The sequence below is a fragment of the Procambarus clarkii genome, chromosome 11 (assembly GCF_040958095.1).
Source record: "Procambarus clarkii isolate CNS0578487 chromosome 11, FALCON_Pclarkii_2.0, whole genome shotgun sequence".
NCBI lineage: Eukaryota > Metazoa > Arthropoda > Malacostraca > Decapoda > Cambaridae > Procambarus > Procambarus clarkii.
In genome coordinates, this window is record NC_091160.1 from 19,553,323 (window position 1) to 19,574,096 (window position 20,774).

Genomic DNA, 20,774 nt, shown 5'->3' on the forward strand with positions numbered 1-20,774 from the left:
CGTGCTTTTGCAGGACTTATTTTTTGTTTTTGTTTTGATTTGCCTGGCGGTGGTCTGCCTTGCGTGGCGGTAGGACCACTTGTAGGATTTTGGTGGCTCTCCACTAGGTCCCTGTGCTTGCACATGTCACAGGGAGTTCAGCTTTTAGTTTGTTTGCTTGGTAGCTCTGGGATAACTGGTTAGCAGTACCTCGCCTGGGCTTCCCTTAGCTGTCAGCCAAAGGGTCCTGGAAACCTCCATTCGGGCTTAGTGGTCTGATGGAGGAGACCTCCGAGTCCCACCTCGCCTTGTGAGAGTTTGAAGGTAGCTCTGTCCCATAGTCTCAGGGTGACACTCACCATCTGCCTCCGCCATGCTGCCTGTTGGGTCAGTGACGCCTTTGACCTGGAGTCCTGCGAGTGGTGTTCTTTGCTTGTACTCCAATTCACCCAGTCCACTGAGACTGATATTCAGGGGCAGGCAGTTTTAGCGGTGCATGTAAGGTTTAGGTTGGTTGCCTTTCCGGATGCCCTGCAGCTGCCCCGCTTTGATTATACCTGGTAGCGAGACTCGGGCAGCTTCGGGGATTGCCCCTTCTGGATCGGCGGCGGCGGCATTCGAGCCTGTTCCTCCTGCCGGAGCTTTTGGGTTGCGCCAGCGGGCCCTCTTCATCCCTGCTTTTCCGGTGGACTCTGCTCTTCTCGAGAAGCAGAGGGTTTGGAGGACGGCTTGTCCCAGAGTCCTGACGTGGAGAATTCCGGGGCAGGGGGTGGGGAGGGAGAGTTGACCTGGGGGAGAGCCTTGGGCCCCAATTGACCCTCCTTGGGTGTTGGTACCCTCTGCACAGGGCTTGTTACGCGGTGAGAGGTTTTCCTATCCTCATCCGCCTTACAGGACTCATTCCACACTGCACCGAGCCACAGTGGGTCATCTCTCTGTTCTCCTGTTTCCCCTCCCTGTACGATTTTGTTACGAGTTCGACTCATCCTCAGGATCGGTTCCGAGTTTCCTTGGGTTCTTTGGTTCCCTCCTTCCAGAGGTTTTTGGCTTCCCACATCCCACCGAGGAAGATGTGGGAGGCCGTTGCGGCTTACCTCCTGCGAGACCCAGATTACATTTTGATAATGAGGCCTTCTTCTTTTGAGTTTGGCTCCTCTTATCCTTATTGGGTGCGTTACGAAGTGCTGGAGTCTTCCTGGCTGGCAGACTGCCTGTTCTTTTCGTTGGGGGCTTGGCATTCATTCTGTCGGACTGCGCACTTGAATGGCAGGAGTTGACTACGGTCGTTCAGGTTTACCTTGGGGGGCAAGTTGGAGCACATCAGTGCATGCTTGTTCGCCCTCGTCCTTCCTCATGATGTCGGTCAGGTGCAACTTCACGTGGAGGTTTCCCTCTCTTTCGGCATTCCTGGTGGAAGAGGATTTGCGTGCCCGTATTTGGCTTTGGTCTTGCACTTCTTTTCCCTGCTGGAGCTGTCTTCAGACTGGCTCGAGGTCGAGGTGGAGGAGCTGGGTTCCGGGCCAGTGTCCGGTGTGCTTGCTTCGGCAGCTCGGGCGTCAGCTGCCTTGTTGAAGTTGTATGCGCTGATTCTAGTGGAGGCAGTGTCTCTGTTCTTCGCTTCTCGCCTTACATGCTGACAGGCGTTGCTCATCCATTCTTTGAAATTGTCTCGGGCCCTGGCTCTTAGATTTTCACCCCCTTTTTGTCTGTTGCTCTTTGCAGAGCCTATGGTGGTGGTGCAATTTCTGCAGGTGGCTTCGTCTAGTTGTCGGTCTATGTCGGACTTGTTGGTTCTCGGAGGGTTCTCTTTCACATGGTGGTCCTGCCCGGAAGGGTCGCACAAGGTCTTGGGGTTTCTTCGGTCGTTGTAAGCCAGTAGTGCCAGATTCAGGACTGGCCCTTCCTGAGGAGTCGTCGGCGTCTGGTCAGTGCAGTGATCGCTCTGAGCATCGGTCAAGCTCTCGTAGGGGTCATCGACTCTTTCACGGTTCGACCCATTCACTGGACAATAGAGCAGAGACTCGCGCTGTTTGCTCTCGCCTGGTCCCACGATTCATGAGCATTTTGGGCCGTTTCCTCTGTTCTGCGGTGGCATTGGGTTGTTCCTCCTACTCCGGGGGGATTGGAGTTGGCAGGGCAGGTCCCTCTGTCAGGTCATCCTGGAGTAGGTTTCCAACCTGTTTTCAGTTCCGAGACGGGACTGTGTGGATCTGCGATTCATACTGGACTTATTCTGTCTGAGCCCCTGGGTCTTCTACCCCCTCCTTTCAGATGACTACTCTGTCTCAGGTCCAGCTGCGTTTTGCGCCGGGCACCTGGATGATGTCTCTGGACCTCCAGGATGCGTATTGGCATGTCCAAATTCATCTGGGGTTCAGGGACTGGCTCATTTTTGTCGTGGGGAGACAGGCTTACCGCTTTCGTTGCCTTACTTTCGGTTTGTATCTGGCACCTCGCATGTTCACACGTCTTAACCGGGTCATGGTGATCTTTTTGCATCTGCAGTTTGTATCTGTTAGGGGTTCGGGTTCTGGCTTACCTCGAAGATTGGCTGGTGTGGGCTCCCAGCCTATCCGCGTGTCTGCTGGCCAGGGATTTGGTTCCCATTCCCAGCTCGCCAGGTTCAGGTTCTTGGTGAACTGGAGGAAGTCCCAATTGGTTCGATCTCAGGTTCAGACTTGGCTGGGTCTTGTGTGGGACTCTGACCACTTCCTTGTCTCTCCCCCCTCCTGCAGTGTTGTTGCGGCCGAGGTCCCACCTACGATTGTTTTTGGAGGGCACCCAGGTCACATGTCAGTTGTTCGAGCGGCTGTGTGGGAGCCTGAACTTCATCATGCTGGTCTACCCATCAAGTCGTATCTGGCTTTGGCGGCTGTTCTGGTTTCTTCGGAGGTGTCCCTCCCGCCGCTCTCGCAATCGCTAGGTTCGGATCCCAGGAGCCTTGCGTCAGCTGCTGAGTAGCCGGCTTCCTCTGAGGTTTTTTTTGGGTTCTGTGCCCTGATGCCTCCCCGAGCCCTCACTACATGTGTTCACGGATGCCTCGTTTCTCGGCTGGGGTTTTGTAACCAGTGCTCACCAGGCAGGCCAGGATCAGTGGGGTCTGTCCTTCTGTCGGGCTCAAAGCATGGCGCGGGAGTTCACAGCAGTGTGGCATTTGCTTCAGAGAGTTCGTGTTGCACGCGGAGCAACGATCTGGATCCATTCAGACGGCTCCCCGGTGGTTCATTGTCTGAACCACGAGGGTTCGTTGCGGTCCTTGGCTCTTTGGAGCTGGTTGCTTCAGGTGACTCGTCTGCTGAGTTCTCGGGGTTTGGCTCTCCTGGCGGTTCACGTTCAGGGGGTGTTAATCGCCATGGCGGATGGCCTGTCTAGGTTCATTCCCCTATCCACGGAATGGACGGTCGACGCCGACTTGTTCAGTTGGCTCTGCCGGAGGTATGGGGCCCTAGAGGTGGACCTCTTCACATCGGCGTGCTCGATGCGTCTTCCAGTGTATGTGGCGCCCTTCCCAGACTGCGAGGCCATCAGGGTCGATGCCTTCCAGCTGGACTGGTCGAGGTGGGGTTACCTGTACCTCTTTCACCGGTTCAGTTGTTGCTCCAGGTCCTAGCTCACTTAGAGATGCTTACCAGGAGAGAGTATTCCTGTTGGCTCCTTGGTGGCCGGCCTAGCCCTGGTTTCAGGCACTTCTTGCTAGATGTCTGAACCCGAGGATCTTCCCGCGGCTACGCCTCTTTCAGTGGATCGATCCAGTCCGGTACGTGGCGGGTTCAATCTTCTCCTCTGCTCTTTGCGTCTGGTCTTTTTGACGTGGTTTTATCACCACTTGTATGGTGATCAGGTGGTTTCGCTGGTGGTGTCCAACCTGCGAGCTTGTCTCGATGGCAGTATGAAATTTTCTGGCAGTCCTTTCGGCACTTTGACTTTTCGTAGGTTGTCTTCAATTTCTGATCGGGTTTTGTCCTTTCTCTCTCTTCTCTTGGTTGTTTGTTTCAGGACCATCATCTTATGCCATTTACTGTCGCCTTGTATCGTGCGGCACTGGCGGAGCTGCTGCAGCTTGCATTTGGGGTGGATGTGACTTCTGTTCCATTCCGCAAGCTTTCTCGGGCATTGTTTCACCTCCAGCCTGCTCATGCACCGCCTGAGACATCCTGGTCGTTGGACCAGGTACTCTCTTTTTTTCTCTTCTCCTCGGTTTGTGGTGGCCTCTCAGTTCAGGACTGTTTTTCTAAGGCTTTTTTCTTGTTGGAATTGGCCTCTGGGGGTTGGGTCAGGGAGTTTTATGCTCTCCTCCAGCGAGGGATTTCTGCTCTTTCGGTCCTGGTGATTGTTTCGTTCGTTTGCAACCGTCTCCTCCTTTTCTGACGAAGAATGAGTCTGCTGCTTTCCGCAGGGGTCCTTAGGTTGTTGATGCTTGGTTGATGCCGGGAGTGCATATGTTTTGTGTCCAGTTGTGGCTCTTCACTGTTATTTGCACACCACGGCCTCCGTGGCAAAGGACACGCTTTGGGTTGACTGTTTCCCTTCTTCCCTGTTCCAGGGCACGCGTCTCCCAGGTTGTCTGCAGGATTATTCGGTCCAGCCAGCCTGCAGTCTTTCCCCCATGCCAACAATGTACATAAGATCGGGGTTTTGGCTGCTGTTTTTGGTAATATGTCCCATGCTAACATTCGAGCATGGGGCTTTTGGAGATCGAACAGGGTCCTGGCTGTATGGTACCTTGTTAATGTTCCTGGCCTTTCTCGGGCATGTATAGCCTTGGGTCGTAGGTTGCCGTCAGTTGTTTCAACTTCAAGTTGAAGAGCCAGTGACGACCGTCTCCCGGGTAAGTCCCTTTTCTTCATATTTTTGGTTAGGTAGCTTCGGAAAGCCGAAGAGGCTCTCCACAGTAAACCAGTGTTGAATGTTATGAAACTCTATTTTCTGGGTGAGACCCGGAGGCAGTCGACAGGCAGATGTAGGGAGAGGCTGGGAGGTAGGCAGGGAGGGTGAGGCAAGGAGGGAGGCAGGCAGGCAGACAGGCAGGCAGAGCTTGGGAGGGAGGCAGGCAGAGCTTGGGAGGGAGGCAGGCAGAGGCTGGGTGGTAGGTAGGGAGAGGCAAGCGTGGAGGGAGGCAAGGAGGGAGGCAGGCAGGCAGGCAGACAGACCTTGAGAGGGAGGCAGGCAGGCAGAGCTTGAGAGGGAGGCAGGCAGAGGCTGGGTGGTAGGCCCAGGAACAACACGAGAACAACTAGCAGCAAGGCCCCCGTACGAACACCAAAGATCCATGCCCGAATGACCGCTCAGACGGCAGCGAGAGCAGCGAAGCCACGAACGCCATGGGCATGGGTGAAGAACACAGGCAAGTTAGCCGCTAGAACACAGCTGACAACCCGGGACACTATCACCCGCGAACTGGGAAGAACAGAACCGGATCAACGCAAAACGCGCCCCGGACACAGATGCCATGGCATGCAAATAATAGTGGAGGGCCACCACTGAACACAAAACACGACAACCTCCCCGGCCCGACCAACAAAGGACCCCTCCAGAATGCAGCAGCCCCACCCCGCACCAGAAAAGATGGAGACTGCTGCCACCAAACAACCAAAACGCTAAAACCGAAGGAGCAAGAAAATTCAGCGACCCGACCCCCAGAGGCAAATGCCAAAAAGAAAAAGAGCCGACGAAAAAACAAACCGGAACTGAAGGGGCACTACCAACCGAGAAGACAGAGCACGCTGACCAGAGACCAGGACGGTGCAAGCGGCGCACGAACAGGCCAGAGGTGAAACAACGCACGAGACATCTTACTAATGGTGCAGAAGCAAGACCAAGACCGAAAGCAAGCCGAAGCGGCTCCGCCAGCGCCGCGCGAAAAGAGGCGACAGTATGTGGCAAGACGATGGCCCTCAACCCCCACCAGAAAACCAAGCTGACGCTAACAAGTGCAGCCACCTAAGAAGGGACAGGAAAAGGAAGGACTGCCAAAATACCCCATACTGCTGCCAAGAAGAAGTACGCAGGTGGGACACCTACCACGAAGCCACCCGACCACCAACTGGAGGCGAGACCGCGAGGCAGAACGTAAGCAGCCCCTCCAAGGCCCCTCCAAGCCCAGGAAAAGGCAGAGCCACAGGAAGATCTCAGGTGCGACCACCGAAACCCAGGCGGCACAAGGAGATGGAACATCTGCCGAACAGAAAAACTCCACAAAGCAAGCAAGCCCGCCAGGAGTTCAGAAACGACGGGTCCGACGCGAGACATCGCAAGACCCGGAAAACCCAACCGGCAGGGTAAGCTAGGAAACAGAAGAAGGCGGAAGGGTTGCCGCCAAAAACAGTACCCGAACCAAGAGGTACGAGCAACTGAAACAAACCGAGACAAATAAGCACACCACAGGACACAGGCTGAAAGAACGCCCAAGAAGCCAAGGAAAGGAAGCGGTGGAAACCGACCCCCCCCCAACACAGCAGCAAGTGCCGGCAAAACCGACCAAAGGAGATGCCAGGAAAACGACTGCGGAGAGGCAAGGATGAAAGAGATGAAGCACAAACCCTAGGAAACAACCAGGGGTGGACAATCAGGCAGGGACAGAAAACCCCCACACACATGAGAGGGCCAAGCCTGGGATCCCGAAGACCACGAAAAACAACAAGCAAAGCCCCATACACAAACCCTAGGCACAAAACAGCAGCAAAGTGCCACACCACAACCGGACACAGGAACAAGGACACGCCACCGCGAAACACGTTACCAATGCACACATGCAGCAACAGGCACCACCGCAACATGCAACATGTAAATAGCAACTCGCTTCTGCAAAGGCAGAGAATGTAGCAGGCAGACCCTAGACAGCGCCAACGGAGACACGACAGAACCCAGCAGGCCCAGGAACCTGCACACCAGGCGACCGACGGCGGAGAACCCCGCTCGATACCTGCTGGATGGGGTACTGGGAGCTCATTTACACCCCAAGCCCGGCCCGAGGCTGGGCTAGACCAGCCAGAGGGTGGCCCACCAGGCAGCTGCTTGGAGCGGCCGGCAGACCCACATACCCCCGACAACCAGGATGGGCTAGAACTTCTATTCGAAAACAGGCTAGTGTGCCCTGGAAGTCCACGGACATACCAGCAATATGGTGTATGCTCACAAGTAGGTCATGTAACAACCGCAGACTTCTGATTGTTATACAGTGTTCCCCGATTGTGCCTATAGCACCACTGCACTCCACTGGTACTATCCCGCAAGTTCTTCCATATAGGCGGGACCCAAGACCCAGAGCTCAAACCCTGCAAGCACAACCAGGAGAGCCCTACCAGGTGAGTACATAACCAGCACCACAACCCACACACCTCATAACACGAAAAAAGGTGGGTCCCCTGAATGACTCTAGCATGGGTTGGACATGCACATGAGTGGGACTGGAAGGGTTGAAAAAGGGACAGTCACTGGTGTGCGAACGGTCTCAGTCGTACAGAAATATACCTAATTAAAGACAGGTACAGTGGCACCTCGACTTACGATTGCCCCTACTTATGATAATTTCGAGTTACGATGTAAATTTCATCGAAAAATGCGACTCGACATCCGATGGTGTCGTCGACTTCCGATATTTGTTGGTACACGTTCGGGTCGACCGAGCAGCGTGGTTCCCGGTCACGAAGTCTGACCTGCCTCGGTTTACTACTGCTGCCCGCTTAGTGACGATCACGCCTATAAGAAATTCTGCATTTGTGGTGATTTTTTGCATTTTGAACATTAAAGTAATTATTATATATCACACCATGAGTCCCAGGAAAGTCAGTGGTAAGGCTCAACATATGAAAACCCATGTAAGGATGACCATAGAGCAGAAACAAGAGTACAGAATGTCTCTTCCTCAACAATTAAGAAAATGTGTGCAGCATGGGAAGAATTGCAAACCTTTGCTGAAACGACTCACCCAAATCAAGCTGCAGTAGGCCGTTGCCTTAACCTATTCAATGACACTGTGATGCATCATTACAGACATATGTTAAAACAAAGGGAAAACAAATGTCTCTTGACAAATTTGTAGTGAGACAAACAAGCACTGAACCACAACCAGGTCCTAGTGGTATTCAGGCAAAACGTAGGAGAAACAGTACCCCAGAGAAAACATCACTGCCTGATGTGATAACAGGAAGGGAACTCCCCTTCCAAACAGTAACAACTCTCCTCCCAACTCATCACCATCTTCCATACGCCATCAAGAGCCCTCCATAAGGGGAAGATCAACTTAGGTACTGTATTCTAGTTGGAAAAAAACATTGTATTCAGTATAAAATGTATTTGTATGTTAATATTTTGAAGGGTGGGGAACGGATTAATTCAATTCCCTTTATTTCTTATGGGAAAAATCGCTTCGACTTACGATCCGTCTCTGGGAACAGATTAGTATCGTAAGTTGAGGCCCCATTGTATATAAACATCTCCGCATCCAGCACCCGGCCAAAAGACGCCACACCGCAGAAACTCACCTGTCGAACGGAGGCACGAACGTGACACGACCCAACAGTGCCCAGAAGATCCTGGGAGCACCACCAGGTGAAGAAGCCAGAGCCGGACACGCAGGAGAGCAGGGTAGAGGCGAAGGAGGTGACCCACATCCATGACACAGGGAAAACCTCGGCGTCTTCCCCACAGCTGGAAACCAGGACACCCCCGGAGCGAAGGGGCACATTCCGCAGCAAGGGAGAAGAGCGAGAGATGAAGCACCTGAGAAAAAAAGGGCGCAACACACCAGCACTGAAACACACCGCCCAGACCAAAACAAACTCCACGGCGCATGCGCATGACACGCTGGCCGAACACATGCGCTGACACGGCGCATGCGCATGACACGCTGGTTGGCGCCAACCAGGACTACTGCACTAGAAAAGTAGCCAAAAGAGGAAGCAGGAACAACAAAACTGGCCAACGAAGCGAAGACAGAGTCCAAAAGGGTACCCAACTGGGCCACATGTAGCCCAACAGGACTACAAGTAGCCCAACCGGGCCACAAGTAGCCCAACCGGGCCTACTAAGTAGCCCAACAGGGCTACAAGTAGCCCAACCGGGCCACTGGCAACAAGCAGCCCAACCGGGCTACAAGTAGCCCAAAATGGCGATCCGGACGAGGAGCCGACAGATGTTCCAATAATGCGGGAAATAGCGAAAACGTTCCCGAACCCTCGAGAACACAGAAGCCAACACTAGTCCCGAAGGCACACAAAAGGCGCAGGCGCACCCGAGACCAGAAGTCACGTAGAACCCCAAGAACGGGGAAACATGACAAAGACACCGTCCCAAAAGGGAGGGGGGGGGGGGGGAAGCACCCACCCACAGGATGGAACCAACCGACTCAAAGGCCAAGGAACCTAGCCCGGGGAGGGGCCGATGCCCAACAACACGTACGGCGAGTGGGGAGGAAAGACCCCAATCTGCGTAACCACAAGCCCCGCCTAGAGGGGAAGAGAAACCCCCAATGGGGTCCTACAGGGCCAAGGCCCCAAGTCATCCCCACCCCAGTCCCGGGAACCTACACGACAGACCCCGGGGCCGAGCCGTCCCCCCAAAGCCCCAGCCGTACCAGAAAACCGGGGTAGTCACGCAAACACTAAGGAAGGGAGCCCACTGGCAGACTCTTACAACACGGCTGGAGGAACAGGCTCAAATGCCCCTATCACTACCCCTGGAAGAGGAATTCCCCGAGACTGCCCGAGTTTCAACACCATCAAACCCCACCCTGATCCTACAGACCGTAAGGAACCTGATGCAGGCAGGAAGGTGGGATCCAGGGGAAAGACAAAGGGGCGTGGAAGGAACCGAAGCAACCAACACCCCCAAGTCCCAACACGAACCAAAACGGGGCAGCCCCAGGGCTCCCGGGGAGCAAACGAGAGCGTTGCCACCACCATGGCTCAAAGTGCAATGCCCCTGCTGCCCGCACCCGCTTAGTCAGCACAACTGGGTAACCGAGCCACAACGAGCAACAAAATTCACAGGACTCGGAGTCGAAGGTGTCACTGACCCCATAGGCAGCAGACGGAGGCAAAACAGAGAGTCAGTCCAGAGACAAGGGGTGAGCGCAACCCTCAAACTCGCTGGAAGTGAAGGGGGACTCTGGGGTCACATCCATCGGACCCGCACGCCCCCAGGGGTTTCCCAGCGTCCCGAGCGTTTACTATAAGAGGACTCGCGCTCAGGTAATCCCAGGCAGGGTACTGCTAACCGGTGCCCAAACCTACCAAACAATTTTCTAAGAGCTGAACCCTTGGGACGTGAACACTCACAGGGACCTAGCAGGGGGTACCACCAGAAAATACTCAGAACATAAGGGACACAAGGGGCAAGAACGAAAGCAGACCCCCACCAGGTAGTTAAACAAAAAGAAAAAGAAAACCCTGCAAGAGGACAGCGTACCCAAGTGGAACAGAGCCGGCCGCCATGATTGGTAAAGACAAGCTGCACAGTACCCTGCGCACCACTAGTGCAAAACTGCCCCTTACCCTAAGGCGAACAATGGAGACAGAACACAAGAGTACACAAAGAATGGCCGAAAACCAAGCAATAAACGGCCTAGTAGGGACAGGACCCAAGGAACTTGTGGAAGGTGGCACCAAGCCCCAAAGGCAGTACTTACAGGGCACCTAGGGAAGGGAACCCTATGCGCATGCAGCCCAAGTACTGGAGACTCACTCTCGGCTCACGCACCATCTGGAAGACAGACACCACACTCTAGGTACAGTGCTGAAACAACTACTGGAGCCGGAGCACACAACCGGTGCCTTTAACATCAGCCAAAGAACTGATGGGTGGATAGCCGGCATGGGAGGTCTGGGGCTTCCCCTTCCCCCTCCTGGGGAGGGGGGAGCTGCGCAGACAGCACCGCGGTGACATGTGACGTCATACTAGTTTGCTTGTTTTCTCTTGGGGAGTTCTATCCACTAGTTCGGCTTTAGGTAGAAATTTTAACCAGAATAGGGGTTTGTTTTGGAATGCTTACCTTTCTGGATGCTTGAGCCGGTCGATGGCAGACATAGAATGCTTCCAACCACACGGGAGTTTCTATAGGCCATTGCTCCCCTTGCCTCTCTGAGGGGGCCAGGTTCTGGCCGTGGTTCCCGGTAGGCCCTAGAACTCCATACACATGACTGATGCCAAAGTCTGACATTAGCATATCAGCCTGGTAAAGCTCCGGGGAGCCGACGGGGCTCCCCCCAGAAAATACTGTAATCAATAAATAAATTTACTTTATTGTTGAAGTTATGTCCATCTTGAAGTTTTTGTGAAGTTGTGAATGCTCTACAGTAAATACGTACTGCATTACATTATGCCGTTAGCACTGTGTTGATTAAAAGCAGTTCTGCTGTACAGTACAACCTCGATTCAACGTACTATATGGGACCAACCCTAGTTCGTTGGAGCGTTGGATTCGTTGCAAGAGGTGACCTTCAGGAGGCGTTTGTGTCAGTGTCTTTTTTTTCTTGTACACAATAAAAATGCATTATCATATTACATACTCTACCTATATATTACTTCTCTACTAAAAAATACTGTATTTCATAAATTTACCTTATTGTTGAAGTTATGTCCATCTTGAAGTTTCGTGAAGTTGTGAATGCTCTACATTAAATACGTACTGCAGTGCATTATGCCGTTAGCACTGTGTTGATTAAAAGTAGTTCTGCTGTATGTTGAATACTACAATAGAGTTTATGAAAACTATTGTACACTAAAATTACTGCAACTTTAATTTTAACACTGTGTACACACTTAAATTTAACACTTGTTCTAACTGTTCACGCTGCACACGATGTTTTTAGATGTTTGCATCAGCTTTGCTGGTGCTCGCTGCTGCTGTGGGTTCAGCTGCTTCTGAGCTTATGCTGGCTGCTGTTGTACCAGTGCTGGGTACAACTGTGCATGTGCTGGGTATGGCTGTTGTACCAGTGCTGGGTACAACTGTGCTTGTGCTGGGTACGGCTGTTCTCTTGCTGGATACGGCTGTTCTCGTGCTGGGTACGGCTGTTCTCGTGCTTGGTACGGCTGTTCTCGTGCTTGGTACGGCTGTTCTCGTGCTTGGTACGGCTGTTCTCGTGCTTGGTACGGCTGTTCTTGTGTTGGGTACGGCTGTTCTCGTGCTGGTTGATTTACTGCTACTAGTTCTTGCAAAATATTGCTTCATTTTTGGCATTAATAAGGCACTATTAGTAAGCCCCTGAGACATTTTGTTTTATAACCAAAGAGCTGTAGTAAAAAAATGGTCAATTCCACAATTATTCTTCCACCAGCTGATAAATACCGTACGTCAATCGCAGACAAAGCTAAGGGCACTGGGTGCATACTGTACGAACGCAGACTAAGTCTATATGTACACCCTTCAGTAGCCGTAGGTCACTGAACTGTGGCGACAAAATTGAACAAAACACCACCTGGTGTTGTGATCGATTTCCAGTAACATAAATTTCTCTCAAACATTCTATTTACATCAAATAATATATTTTTGGGTTACACATTTAGTTTAGCAACATTATTACGGTAATAAGAGCTATAAAAAATACTTACTTTGGAACTGAATTAATAATTTTATTATTTCGAACCCGTAGATCACTGAATTGTGGCGACGAAATCGAACAAAACAAGCATGGTGTTGTGTGGACAGGGATTAGACCCATCCACTTGTGCTGGAGTTGTGCCACCAATAACGTGAATAATTTCTCAAATAGCAGATATCTATCATATTACAGTATATTTTTTGTTTTATTTAGTTTAGTTTAATTAGGATAATAAAGAGTTATTAAAACACCAGTTTTAGAAATGATTTATTATTGTGAAACATTCAAAGTCATGGGTCACTGAACTATGACAACACAGACGAAAGTGAGTGAAACCTCACTGTAAAGTGAGGTTTACTGTACAGTATTCCCTTATCTGTCCACCCTCTCTCGTCTTGTTTCATCACAGAAAATGTATATAAGAAGATTTCAACACATTAGCTAGCTATTCACACTTCAGCCTTTAAATTAATTTACGAAGATACGTGTGCCACAAATCGATGAACGAAAATCATTGAAACTCGGTCGATTATTTGTGTGAACGACACTGGGTGGTGTTTGGTTAATATGCGTCACTTCTTGTGACCATTCTAGCTGGTGTTTGGTTCATATGATTCACTTGTTGTGTGGTCCACTTGTGTGATCCAACTTGTCTTATGAAGGAATTTATAATTGTAATCTGTGATGGTATGGTAAAGTTTTCAACCACTCTGTGAACTCTGTCCCAACATCGTAAGCTTGTGGACCACTTGTGGACCACTTGTGCAGTCCACTTGCGTGGTCCACTTGTGTGATCGAACTTGTCATATGAAGGAATTAATAATTGTAATCTGTGATAGAATGTGAAAGTTTTCCACCAGTTTGTGAACTCTGTCTGGATGTCATAAGCAAATCTGAACATCCCCCGCTTCGGCGAACCATTGTTCGTCAAACCGGGCGAGTAAATCCGGTCTGAAAAGTGAGCGAACTAGCCGGAAATTGCAGGTGATGAGTCACAATAACGTGGCTGAAGTATGTTGACCAGACCACACACTAGAAGTTGAAGGGTCAACGACGTTTCGGTCCGTCCTGGACCATTCTCAAGTCGATTGTGACAATCGACTTGAGAATGGTCCAGAACGGACCGAAACGTCGTCGTCCCTTCAACTTCTAGTGTGTGGTCTGGTCAACTAGTAGGAAATTCGTTGAATCGGGGTACGTTGAATCGAGGTTGTACTGTATCTGCATGTTTTGTTCACCATAACAAACCACTAAGTTGATATTATGAGTCAAAAAGTAACGAGGAGTGACCGCCACACACCAGCCAGCCACTCATTGCCACTCACTCCCTCAACACCTCACTCGCCCACATTCTCCTCCCACCATACTGTTTTTGCTTTTATTCACTATATACAGACCTGGTTGATACCTGGTTGATGGGGTTCTTGGAGTTCTTCTACTCCCCAAGCCCGGCCCGAGGCCAGGCTTGAGTTGTGAGAGTTTGGTCCACTAGGCTGTTGCTTGGAGCGGCTCGCAGGCCCACATACCCACCACAGCCTGGTTGGTCTGGCACTCCTTGGAGGAATAAATCTAGTTTCCTCTTAAAGATGTCCACTGTTGTTCTGGCAATATTTCTTATGCTTGCTGGGAGGGTGTTGAACAACCGTGGACCTCTGATGTTTATACAGTGTTCTCTGATTGTGCCTATGGCACCTCTGCTCTTCACTGGTTCTATTCTGCATTTTCTTCTATATCGTTCACTCCAGTACGTTGTTATTTTACTGTGTAGATTTGGTACTTGGCCCTCCAGTATTTTCCAGGTGTATATTATTTGATATCTCTCTCGTCTTCTTTCTAGTGAGTACATTTGGAGGGCTTTGAGACGATCCCAATAATTTAGGTGCTTTATCGCGTCTATGCGTGCCGTATATTTTCTCTGTATTCCCTCTATTTCAGCAATCTCTCCTGCTCTGAAGGAGGGAAGTGAATACTGAGCAGACGTTACATATAAGTATCTACATTCGTGTTCACCATAACGAACCACTAAGTTGGCATGCTGAGTGGCAGTGGCAGCCCGTCACTGGCTGCTACTTCCTCCCTCCCTCAAGTCACCTGACTCACTCACATTCTCCTCACACAATACTGTTTTTGCTTTTATTCACTATATACAGACGTTATATATAAGTATCTACATTTGTGTTCACCATAATGAACCATTAAGTTGGTATGCTGAGTGGCAGTGGCAGCCCGTGGCAGCCCGCCATTGGCTGCCACTCCCTCCCTCCTTCACCTCACCTGACTTGCCACCATTCTCCTCCCACAATACTATTTTTGCTTTTATATACAGACGTTATATATACAGTGGTACCTCGGAATGCGATTGTCCCTGTATGCGAGGTTTTCGGAAGGCGAGCAGTATTTACTCCAAAAATTTGTCTCGGAAGGCGATGGTTACTTCGGGAGGCGAGTTTGGACGCGAGTTTGTTGATACGCGTACAGCCGACCTAGCGCGTGGTGGTTCGGCGATCGTCGCCCCTCTGCCCCGCTGCCCCTCAGTTTACCATTGTCTCGCGCTCAGTGACTACCCCCACATCAATTCTTGTCGCGGATTTTCAGTGTTTTGTTGGATTTTTGGTGATTTGTCTATACAATTTGTTATTATATATCTCACCATGAGTCCCAAGAAAGCCAGTGGTAAGGATAAAGGCCAGAAAGCTCATGTGAGGATGACAATAGAGGAGAAACAAGAGATCATTCGGAAGCATAAGAACGGTACACGTGTTGTTGAACTTTGTAGGCAGTACAACAAAGCCACATCAACAATATGCACTATACTTAAGAAGAAAAATAAGATTATGAGTGCTAATGTGGCAAAAGGAGTAAGAACATTAACGGCACAAAGACCACAAATACTTGAAGAAGTGGAAAAGTTGTTATTAATTTGGATACACGACAAGAAGTTGAGGGGTGATAGTGTTTCGGAGGCCATTATTTGTGAGAAAGCCAGGGTGTTGCACGAAGACCTTCTAAAGAAGACCCCTGCAACGAGTGATGCAGATAAGAAAGAGTTTAAGGCAAGCAGGGGCTGGTTTGAAAAATTTAGAAAGAGAAGTGGTATCCATAGTGTTACAAGGCATGGGGAGGCAGCCAGCTCAGACAAACCAGCCGCTGGACGATTTATTGACGAATTTAAAGAGTTTGCACAGGCTGAGGGATACCTACCGCAACAAGTGTTTAATTGTGACGAAACAGGACTGTTTTGGAAAAGAATGCCTAAGAGGACATACATTACCAAGGAGGAAAAATCCTTGCCTGGACACAAGCCTATGAAAGATAGGTTTACGCTTGTGCTGTGTTCAAATGCGAGTGGCGATTTGAAAATTAAACCCTTGCTAGTGTATCATTCTGAAAATCCAAGGGTTTTCAAACAGTATAATGTGCAGAAAACCCATTTGTGTGTGATGTGGAAGTCTAATAAAAAAGCATGGGTCACTAGGCTTATTTTTTCGGAGTGGGTGAATGAAGTGCTGTGCCCTGCCATAGAAAAATATCTGCAGGAGAAACAATTGCCACTCAAAGCCGTGCTTCTCCTTAACAATGCTCCTGCTCATCCTCCAGGCTTGGAAGATGATTTGATGCCTCAATACAATAAATTTCTCACAGTTAAATTCCTTCCTCCTGACACCACTCCTCTAATTCAGCCTATGGACCAGAAAATCATAGCGAATTTTAAAAAACTGTATGAAAGGGCACTTTTCCGGAAATGTTTTGAAGTGACTGAAGCCACAAACCTCACCCTCAAAGAGTTCTGGAGAGAGCATTTTAACATTTGTAGTGCTTTAAAACTCGTTGACAAAGCCTGGCAAGAAGTGACTCAAAGAACCCTGATCTCTGGCTGGAGAAAATTGTGGCCTGAAGGTGTGAGAGAACTAGACTTTGAGGGGTTTGAGCCTATAAATGATGCGCCTATTGTTGAGGAAATTGATAGTCTAAGGCCAGCAAATGGGCTTGGAATTGGATGGTGATGATGTGGAGGAGTTGGTGGAAGAACACAACGAAGAACTGACCACCGAAGAACTCCTAGCCCTTCAACAGGAACAGCAAGCCAACACAGCAGCGAATGATTCTGCAGTGGAGGAGGAGGTGGCAGCAGCACCAACAGCACCAGCGAGTGTCCCTTCTGCAGTAATTAAGAAGGTGTGTCAGATGTGGGAAGAGATTCAAACAACTATTGAACAGACTCACCCAGAGAAAGCTGTAGTAGGCCGTTGTCTTAATCTTTTCAATGACAATGTGATGCCTTACTACAGAGAGAGCTTGCGAAGAAGGGAAAAGCAAGCTTCCATGGACAGATTTGTGGTGAGGAAATCGAGCAGTGAGCCTCAACCAGGACCTAGTGGCACTCAGGTTAAACGTCCCAGGGAGAGCACACCAGAAAGGTCCTCACTGCCTGATGTGATTATGGAAGGGGACTCCCCTTCCAAACAGTAACTCCTCTCCTCCTCCCCCCTCCTCACCATCTTCCATACGCCTACAGCACTCGACAGCAAGGTAAGTAATAACTGGAACATAGTTTTGTAGGTTTATTTAGATGAATTAGGTAAATTAGGTATAAAAATTTAGTTTGATGTGGGGTTTTTGGGGTAGTCAGGAACGGATTAATTCATTTCCCTTTATTTCTTATGGGGAAATTAACTTCGGAATGCGAGTTTTCGGAAGGCGAGGCGTCTCCAGGAACGGATTAAACTCGCATTCTGAGGTATGCCTGTATAAGTATCTACATTTGTGTTCACCATAGCGAACCACTAAGCTGGTATGGTGAGTGCAGTCAATAAAAGGTGGCCACACACTGTCAGAAGACAATGCCACCACCCTCTCTCCCACAGCATTACTCCTCCCTTCATGGAGCACAGCGCTAAATATCACCACAATCCTGCTATTATCGGAACCCTGGTCAGTTTTAACACAGTCAGGGGTCTTTTGTAATAATATCATCGCTAAAAAATAGCAAGAACATGTATATTATGGCATTTTTAGGCGATGCTGTGGTCACAAGCTGAACAGCAGTGTTGTGAGCTCATGCTGCGTGCATCAGGCTTGGTAGCTCACTCGATACTGTGGCCCCACACACCCGAGAATTTGGCCCACGATTTTTTTAAAAATGGCAGCTGTTTACAAGAGCCCTTGATGAAGGTACTCGCCTATTTGTACTCACCTATTTGTGCTTGCGGGGGTTGAGCTTTGGCTCTTTGGTCCCGCCTCTCAACTGTCAATCAACTGGTGTACAGATTCCTGAGCCTACTGGGCTCTATCATATCTACATTTGAAACTGTGTATGGAGTCAGCCTCCACCACATCACTGCCTAATGCATTCCATCCGTTAACTACTCTGACACTGAAAAAGTTCCTTCTAACGTCTCTGTGGCTCATGTGGGTACTCAGTTTCCACCTGTGTCCCCTTGTTCGCGTCCCACCAGTGTTGAATAGTTTATCCTTGTTTACCCGGTCGATTCCTCTGAGGATTTTGTAGGTTGTGATCATGTCTCCCCTTACTCTTCTGTCTTCCAGTGTCGTAAGGTGCATTTCCCGCAGCCTTTCCTCGTAACTCATGCCTCTTAGTTCTGGGACTAGTCTAGTGGCATACCTTGGGACTTTTTCCAGCTTCGTCTTGTGCTTGACAAGGTACGGGCTCCATGCTGGGGCCGCATACTCCAGGATTGGTCTTACATATGTGGTGTACAAGATTCTGAATGATTCCTTACACAGGTTCCTGAACGCTGTTCTGATGTTAGCCAGCCTCGCATATGCCACAGACGTTATTCTTTTTATGTGGGCTTCAGGAGACAGGTTTGGTGTGATATCAACTCCTAGATCTTTCTCTCTGTTCGTTTCATTAAGTACTTCATCTCCTATTCTGTATCCTGTGTTTGGCCTCCTATTTCCACCACCTAGTTTCATTACTTTGCATTTACTCGGGTTGAACTTCAACAGCCATTTGTTGGACCATTCACTCAGTCTGTCTAGGTCATCTTGTAGCCTCCTACTATCGTCCTCAGTTTCAATCCTCCTCATAATTTTTGCATCATCGGCAAACATTGAGAGAAACGATTCTATACCCTCTGGAAGATCATTTACATATATCAGAAACAGTATAGGTCCAAGGACTGACCCCTGCGGTACTCCACTCGTAACGTCTCGCCAATCTGAGACCTCACCCCTCACACTGACTCGTTGTCTCCTGTTACTTAGGTATTCCTGTATCCAACGGAGTACCTTCCCTTTCACTCCAGCCTGCATCTCCAGTTTTTTCACTAGCCTCTTGTGTGGCACTGTGTCAAAGGCTTTCTGACAATCCAAAAATATGCAGTCTGCCCACCCTTCTCTTTCTTGCCTTATTTTTGTTGCCTGGTCGTAGAATTCAAGTAACCCTGTGAGGCAGGACCTGCCATCCCTGAATCCATGTTGATGCTGTGTTACAAAGTTCTTTCGCTCCAGATGTTCCACTAGCTTTCTTCGCACAATCTTCTCCATCAACTTGCATGGTATGCAGGTTAGGGACACTGGTCTGTAATTCAGTGCCTCCTGTCTATCCCCTTTCTTGTATATCGGGACTACGTTAGCTGCTTTCCAAATTTCTGGCAGTTCCCCTGTTGCCAGTGATTTGTTATACACCATGGAGAGCGGGAGGCACAGTTCTTCTGCTCCTTCCTTTAGTATCCAAGGGGAGATTCCATCTGGACCTATAGCCTTTGTCACATCCAATTCTAGTAAACACTTCCTTACTTCCCCGCTGGTAATCTCAAACTCTTCCAGTGGTTCCTGGTTAGCTATTCCCTCTCTTATCTCTGGGATTTCTCCTTGCTCCAAGGTGAAGACCTCCTGGAATTTCTTATTCAGTTCCTCACACACTTCCTTGTCGTTTGTAGTGAATCCTTCTGCCCCTAACCTTAATTTCATAACCTGTTCCTTTACTGTTGTTTTTCTCCTGATGTGGCTATGCAGCAATTTAGGCTGAGTCTTTGCCTTGCTTGCGATGTCATTTTCGTATTGTCTTTCTGCCTCTCTTCTCATCCTAACATATTCATTCCTGGCATTCTGGTATCTTTCTCTGCTCTCCAGTGTCCTGTTATTCCTATAGTTTCTCCATGCCCTTTTACTTTGCTGCTTAGCTAGCCTACATCTCTGATTAAACCATGGGTTTCTCATCTTCATTTCACTGTTTTCCTTTTGGACTGGGACAAACTTGTTTGCTGCATCCTTGCATTTTTGCGTGATGTATTCCATCATATCTTGGGCCGTCTTTTCCCTGAGCTCTGTTTCCCATGCTATATCTGCTAGGCATTTTCTTATCTCCTCATAGTTTCCCTTTCGGTATGCTAACCTTTTGATTTCGGTATCCCTTCTCGAGTTCAATAACCCTTCTTCAATCAGGTCCTCAAACACCAATACACTGTGGTCGCTCATTCCTACTGGGTCCTCAAAACTGATTTCTCTTATGTCAGAGTCGTTCAGGGTGAAAACCAGGTCGAGTCTCGCTGGTTCGTCGTTTCCTCTCATCCTTGTGGGTTCACTGACATGCTGGGTTAAGAAGTTTCTAGTCGCCACCTCCAGTAGTTTGGCTCTCCACGTATCCTCGCCTCCATGCGGTTCCTTGTTCTCCCAATCAATCCTGCCGTGATTGAAGTCCCCCATGATGAGCAGGTGGGATCTATTTCTACAGGCAGAAGAGGCTGCCCTCTCAATTATAGTGTTAACTGCCATGTTGTTGCTTTCGTACTCTTGACTGGGTCTTTTGTCATTTGGTGGAGGATTATATATTACTGCTACTACTATCCTTGGTCCTCCCATTGTCATGGTGCCTGCTATGTAGTCTCTGAAACCCTCACAGCCCGGGATAGCCATCTCCTTAAAACTCCATTCCTTTCTCATGAGTAGGGCCACTCCTCCTCCTCCCCTACCTTCCCTCTCTTTCCTTATTATTGTGTACTCCTGGGGAAACACGGCATTCGTTATGATTCCAGAGAGTTTTGTTTCAGTGAGTCCAATTACATCTGGGTTCACTTCTTGTGCTCTTTCCTTTAGTTCACTTGCCTTGCTTGTGATCCCATCTATGTTCGAGTACATTGCCCTGAAACTAACTCTCTTCTGCTTCTCCTCTGGGGAGGACCTGTGGGGTCTGGGGTGAGCGGGAGCTGGGAGGATCTGGTATGGGGAGACTGGTGGAGGAGGAAGGGCTTGGGGGGGTAGGGGGGAGGGGGAGGGTAGGGGGAGTGG

At 49.6% G+C, this 20,774-nt stretch overlaps 1 protein-coding gene across 1 annotated transcript in view; it reads right to left on the bottom strand.

The window, feature by feature from the left end:
- The window catches only part of LOC123758193 (uncharacterized), a 256,842-nt gene that overhangs the window by 76,943 nt on the left and 159,125 nt on the right, over positions 1 to 20,774 (bottom strand). The window lies entirely within an intron of this gene.